The sequence below is a fragment of the Physeter macrocephalus genome, chromosome 14 (assembly GCF_002837175.3).
Source record: "Physeter macrocephalus isolate SW-GA chromosome 14, ASM283717v5, whole genome shotgun sequence".
NCBI classification, from domain to species: domain Eukaryota; kingdom Metazoa; phylum Chordata; class Mammalia; order Artiodactyla; family Physeteridae; genus Physeter; species Physeter macrocephalus.
The window spans coordinates 99227-105226 of NC_041227.1; the positions used below are offsets into that span (position 1 = coordinate 99227).

At 55.8% G+C, this 6000-nt stretch overlaps 1 protein-coding gene across 1 annotated transcript in view; it reads right to left on the reverse strand.

The window, feature by feature from the left end:
• Positions 1–5561, reverse strand: part of MYT1 (myelin transcription factor 1) — a 43550-nt gene extending 37989 nt beyond the window's left edge. Inside the window, exon 1 of the mRNA XM_007103945.2 lies at positions 5469–5561. The gene's annotated coding sequence lies outside the window, so the exon portion shown is untranslated. The remainder of the gene's footprint in view (positions 1–5468) is intronic.
• Between the last annotated feature and the right edge of the window lie 439 nt (positions 5562–6000).

A 6000-nucleotide genomic window follows, 5' to 3' on the forward strand; every position in this document is an offset into this window, starting at 1 on the left:
TCAATAAGGGAGAAGTTCTCTCCAGCGCACGGAGCTTTGATGTGAAAAGGGGAAAAAAACTGAACTACGGGAGGAAGAACTAGGGTTAGCTCTTCGACGTGAGAATGCGCTTCTAAGAGCCGGATGCCGCCACCGCCGGGCAAGCGGGGAAACCTTGATTTCTGAACCAGCGCCGCTGGGTTTTTACTGTTTTCCTTCTCTGAGGGTGGTTCTCTGCATCCTCCCACCCCCAGCACTGGTGCCTCACGGGTGGGTGGGTAGCCCTGCTCAGCCTGCTGGCCGCCCCGCCTCTGCCCCGACCACAGCAAGACAGACGGGCCAAGACAGTGAGACGCTTCCCAATTTCTCATTAATTTATTTTTTAAAATTCTTCCCTTGTTCCGAGCACAAACCAGTCAAGTCTGTTTCTGAAAGACCCACACATAGTTGAGTGACCTCCCACCTGGAGGGTGAAAGGCCCCGTCCCGGCCTAGCCGGCCTCGAGGCCCCCCCCCGTGGGACTAGCGATCTCTCAAGAACTGGTCCGCGCCGCTTCTGTGATGCCAACTGCATCCCGCCACCAGCGGCCTGTCTTACGGCTGCCCTGGGCTCCCTAAACCAGCTCTTCACTCTAATTAACATTTCAGTCGTTCTGTCTTCAATAGGAAAACTATGGGAGAATAATTTACAAACGCAAACACATCCCATCTGGCCACATCTCTCTTTTTTAAAATTATTTATTTATTTGTTTCTTTGTTTATCTTTTTTTTTTTTTTTTTTTTTTTTGGCTGCGTTGGGCCTTTGTTGCTGCGCGCAGGCGTTTCTCCGGTTGCGGCGAGCGGGGGCTATTTTTCGTGGCGGTGCGCGGGCTTCTCGTTGCGGTGGCTTCTCTTGTTGTGGAGCACGGGCTCTAGGCGTGCAGGCTCAGTAGTTGTGGCACGTGGGCTCAGTAGTTGTGGCTCGTGGGCTCTAGAGTACAGCTCAGTAGTTGTGGCGCAGGGGCTTAGCTGCTCCAAAGCACGCGGGAGCTTCCTGGACCAGGGATCGAACCCATGTCTCCTGCGTCGGCAGGCGGATTCCTAAGCACTGTGCCACCAGGGAAGCCCTGACCACATCTCTTAACCAGCGAGAACAGTCTCTTCGTCCTTCTTCTGAACCTGCTTTGTTGTGTCACGCGATGGTCTCACTCGAGGGGGTGGCAACGCTTGGTTCTGTTTTGTATTTTTTAGTAAAGTCAAGGGTAATCGTGTAAGCTCTTCTTAAATGTAAACGGTTCTCACAATGACTTGTTACAAAAACCAGCCCCTTCCACGTGGCACCCTTGCCAGACCTGAGTTCCCCGAGTTGGATGTTTACAAACTCGGGGACCCAGAGAGCAAAGGTGCTGAGCAACCTTGAAACCAGTAGCTTCTTAGGCTGTGGCTGTGAGAAGGGCTCTCAGAATCCAGACGCCCAGCCGGTAACGCAGTGGACAGGGTGGACTCTCCCCCAGGAATGTCCAGCCAGAGGTCCAGCCGGCTTTGTGCTGATCTTTACCCCCAGAATCCAGGTGTGCCCACCCCCTGCCAAGTTCAGGGACCTGCACGCGGTTTCTGGAGGGCTGCCTCCCCCGTTTCTCCCCTCTCTCTGACTCTCTACGTCTGTCTCTGTTTCTCTTTCATTCTCTTTTCTTCTTGGTTCTTCCCGGGGCCTTCAGAGCTGAAGAGCTTGCCCCCTCTCCACCCTGTACCACGCCCCTGCCCTTCTGCACCATGGCTAAGGGCTAGATGAAAAACACACTCCACGCTAGAGCCTGGCCCTGAGCAGCCCTGGACGCCGCCTGACTCTCCGGCCCCTGCGGGCTGTCCCGGCCTGAGTAGCACCAGCCATGAGACCCGAGGCAGCAGGTCCCTCACTCCAGAGAAGGGGAGACGTCAGGGCGTCGGGGGGGAGCTCAAGAGGAGGGGGCTGCTCAGCCGTGGGAGCCTGGGTGGGAGTGGGGAGGCCCCGTGGATCAGAGAGGACCCGAGGACATTCAGGGAAGAGGGCCTCAGGGGGCGGGGGCCCCTGACCCGTGGAGAAGGTGCACGCTTGGGTGGCCAGCATCTCTCAGCGGTCAGGCCTGCGTCCCCCCTCTTTGCACCCCCTCTCTCACTCTCCCCCTGGGCCTGCTCATCTCCGTCTGAAATAAGCTCAATCATTCATGTTTTTGAGGTCAGTGTCTCCCTGCAGACACCTCATTTACTGCTCGGGGCATATCGTGTAAGGTCAGACAAACAGGCAGATGGACAGACAAACTGGGACAATCTGAAACATCTCTGAGATCCTGGAGCTGGGGAAGGTGGCCAGGAGCCGTCAGAGCAGAGACCAGAGCCCCGAGCTGCTGCAGAGTCCAGGCCCCCTGGGACCACAGAGGACTCACCCTGGCCCTTGGCTGGAGGAGTAAGTCCAGGAACTCAGGCTAGCGCCCCCTTTTACTTAGAAGGCGTTCCAACAGCTTGCAAAGCTGGGGATTAGAGTGGATTTAGGACAACTTTTAAAATGCACAAGATTATTTGGGTGATAGCGTCCCTTTTCCTCCGGGAAGACCCAGACGAAGAAGGGGGAGTGTCTGCTGACTCGCGGGACCAGGCAGCCTGCCTAGAAGGAGGGGGTGACCGCGGGCAGAGGAGGGGCACAGTCTGGGCTGGTTTTCTTCTCTCGGGCGTGCGCACAGCCTGGGAGCAGAGTGTTGGGACAAATCCACGCCCCCGCCTCTGGGGAGACGCTGCCCTGAAGGATTTCGGAGCAGCTCTCAAGTACGTTCCTTGCTCCTCCTCCCAGCAAGCATTCCAGCGGGGTCCTCCCCGTCCCCCAGCCCAGCCCGCAAGCCGCAAGCCGCAGCAGGCGCCGACCCAAGAGCAGCCTTCTGCTTTGAAGAGGCTGAAGTCCTGCTGTCTCAGGGACCCTCAGCATACACCCTGCTCTCCATTCTCTGACGGCTGAGGCCAAGCCACACGCCCGCACCCCTGCACCTCCTGACAGCGGTCACAGCACCCCTGGTTCCTGGAGGTGACGGCTGTGTCCCCCTTGGGGGACATCTGACTGTGCGTCTGAAAATCTCTGACGCTCCACCCATTGTTCAACCGACCGGCAGCTGAATAGGCCAGCCCTCTCCTTGGGTTCTAGAAAGGACACCCCATGGAGCATTATTTAATACACGTCTTGGCGCAAGAGGGAAGAGATATGGGAACATATGTGTAACTGATTCACTTTGTTGTAAAGCAGAAACTAACACACCATTGTAAAACAGTTATACTCCAATAAAGATGTTTAAAAAAAAATTTTTTTTTTAAATACACATCTTGGGAGGGGCTCTCCTGGCATCTCCAAGCATGGCGTCACGGCTCACTCCAACCCCTACATTAAAATTATAACTATATAATAGACACCCTGATACGGCAGCCATGCCTGGGTCCATCTGTCTAAAACGTCAGCATAAATGGAGTTTCCACCTTCTCGGGGTAGAAATCTGGCCACATCCAAGTAGGCAGGTCGGAGGACACAGCTGGCGCCACCTCCTTCCCTCGTCAGGAGCGCCCACTGGGGTGGCGGGAAGGAGGCCCTGCTCAGCATTCATGCCGTCACCCGGCTCCTGGCTTGCCCATCTCTAGTCCTCCACTGAACACCCATGATCCGGGGCCCAAATGCTTCATTCTTCAAGGTCAGGAAGAGGTTTAAGGTCCTACCATCCATACCTACTCCTTTTCTCCTTAAGTTTATAAAAAAAAAAAAAAAAAAGCCCGATGCCCAGCACTTCCCACAAAGCACACAACCACCTAATCTTGTCGGACAGCCCCTTCCAAACCCACCTCCGAGCTGTCCACACGCCTGGTGCTGAACTCAGAGGCCAAGGCGGCTGTGACCACCCCGCCCCCAAATACACAGGACTCCTCTGCGGCCGCTGCCCTCCAGGCACCGAGCTCCCAGCTCCCCACCTCCTTCTCGGCCAGTCCGGCCCTTGTGCGTGCTCTGCCCTCTTGTGTCCCCAGCCCTTCGTGGCCTCCTCAGTCAGAAGGTGCCCCCGGCGCCAGCGCCACAGTCCCTCCTTGTCCGGCTCACTCGTCTTAGCTTCTCTGCTCAGAGCAGTAACTCTGGCCCTGTCTGCCCAAACTAGAGGAAATGACCCCGGTGGAGCAGTTGTGAAACAGTCGGCGCTGGGGGAGAAGCTGAGCGTGGCCACCAGGCACGTTCCCAGCAGGTCCCACATGCTCCAAGCTTGTCACACCTGAGCCGCGGGGTGACTGCAGCCTTCCTACCTGTCCCTTACACAACGCCAGCCACTGTGAAGACACGGCGCCCGGAGCCCCTGGCCTCAAATCAAGCAGCTTCTTGGTCACGTGATCCCTGAGCGCTCAGGGCCAGAGGGGCGAGGCGAGTACGGCATTCAGCCAGGAGCAAATGTAAGGGGGAAACAAAACTACGCGATCAAATTAAATAATAATTTAATGCAATATTTTAAAGCATCTAAATTAATACAAAAATGCCATGATGAGCAAAATAACAAAAGTTTAAATAAAGACCGGGCCAGCATTACTGTCTTTTCCTTTTGCATCAGGCTCAAACATGGCTCAGCAGAGCACTGACGGTGACACAGGAATAAGAGTGTGAGGGGAGGTCCCTGATGGGGCTAGGACAGACCCATCCCATGTACCTTCCAGTCACCAGATTCAAAAGAAAAATGCTGGGCTTCAAGAGTAAAATACAAGCGCCCTCAAACGAGGTTGTCACCTGAAACTTCACAGCCCTGCCTGTCCATACCCTGCGCTGCCACTTCCTGGTGGCCATGCTCTGGGTCATGGCTTGGATCCTTGATGGAGAGCGTCTACATGTCAAAGAATACGAGAGATCAGAATCTGAGACCTGGGAAGGGCTGCCCACCAAGCCCGTCGTCACCCACGCTTCCATCTCCAAGGGTCACCTGCGGCTGGGCACCTGGCTTCACCCAGAGCACGTCATGGGGAGTGAGCACATCCAGAATTAGAGGTGTGGTGTGGCTATGAGTGCGTGTGACATCTGGGCTTGGAGCCTCCCTGCGGAGGTGGAGTTCCCGAGTCACCCACCAGCGAGTTCCAGGCGCCGCAGGCCCCCACTTGGGGAAGATTGCAACAAACCAGACCAGCAGAGCTCAGGAGTCCCTGCAGCAAAGGCTGCCCGGAGAGCAGCGGGGACAACAGCAAGTACTGAAGCGCACCGGGGAGCCCGGGTGGGACCGGGTCCCAGAGCAGGGACCTGGCAGACGTGGGACCTGCTGTCACATCTTAGTTGTACTCTACCCAGAGTCACCTGTCTTCCTTTAATTTTAAAGTGACACGATCACTGATGGTCCTAGCCTCCACTTCCTCTTTGCCTAATCTAGACTGATCATGACTAGACCAAAAGTCACCTCCGTGCTCCACGCCAAGGAGTGAGAAGGACCCCTGCCTGGACCCAGGGGCCCCGGGTTGGGGGCTGCGCTCTGAGCACCTCACCTTGCCGTGTCCACCCAGGAGGAGTCTCGGGGTCCTGCAGTTGTCCGTCTTGTCTCCGTGCGTCCACCTCTGACTCAGCAGCTCACCCCGGAACTCATTTTCTGCGAGTCAGAAAAAGAAAACCTAATGAACGCCAGCTGTGCCAGCTCCAGGGGAGAAATCGGGAAACTTGGGCCACTCCGACCAGGGGGCTGGCACAAGGCAGGTGAGGTCCAACGCTTTGCCTCCCCTTTGCCTGGGTTCCGGGCATCTTTCCTCTCCCTGTGTCTCTGCCTCTCTCCAGGGCAATACTTCCAGTTAATATTTAACTCCTCACATAAATTCACGAGTCAAAGCAGAGGCTAAAGGCATCGGCTGGACCGGACAAAGAAATGCATCGTGTACCTATTCCTTGCTCGGCACTCCCTTGTTTCCATGACAACCAGCTTTCTACAACTGCAGCGTTTCAAAGGACGGTCACGAAGTAACCAACAATAAAAACAGAAAATGAAGATTCCTGCATTCTGCTCTCTGCTTCTCCTTGGAAGTGAGT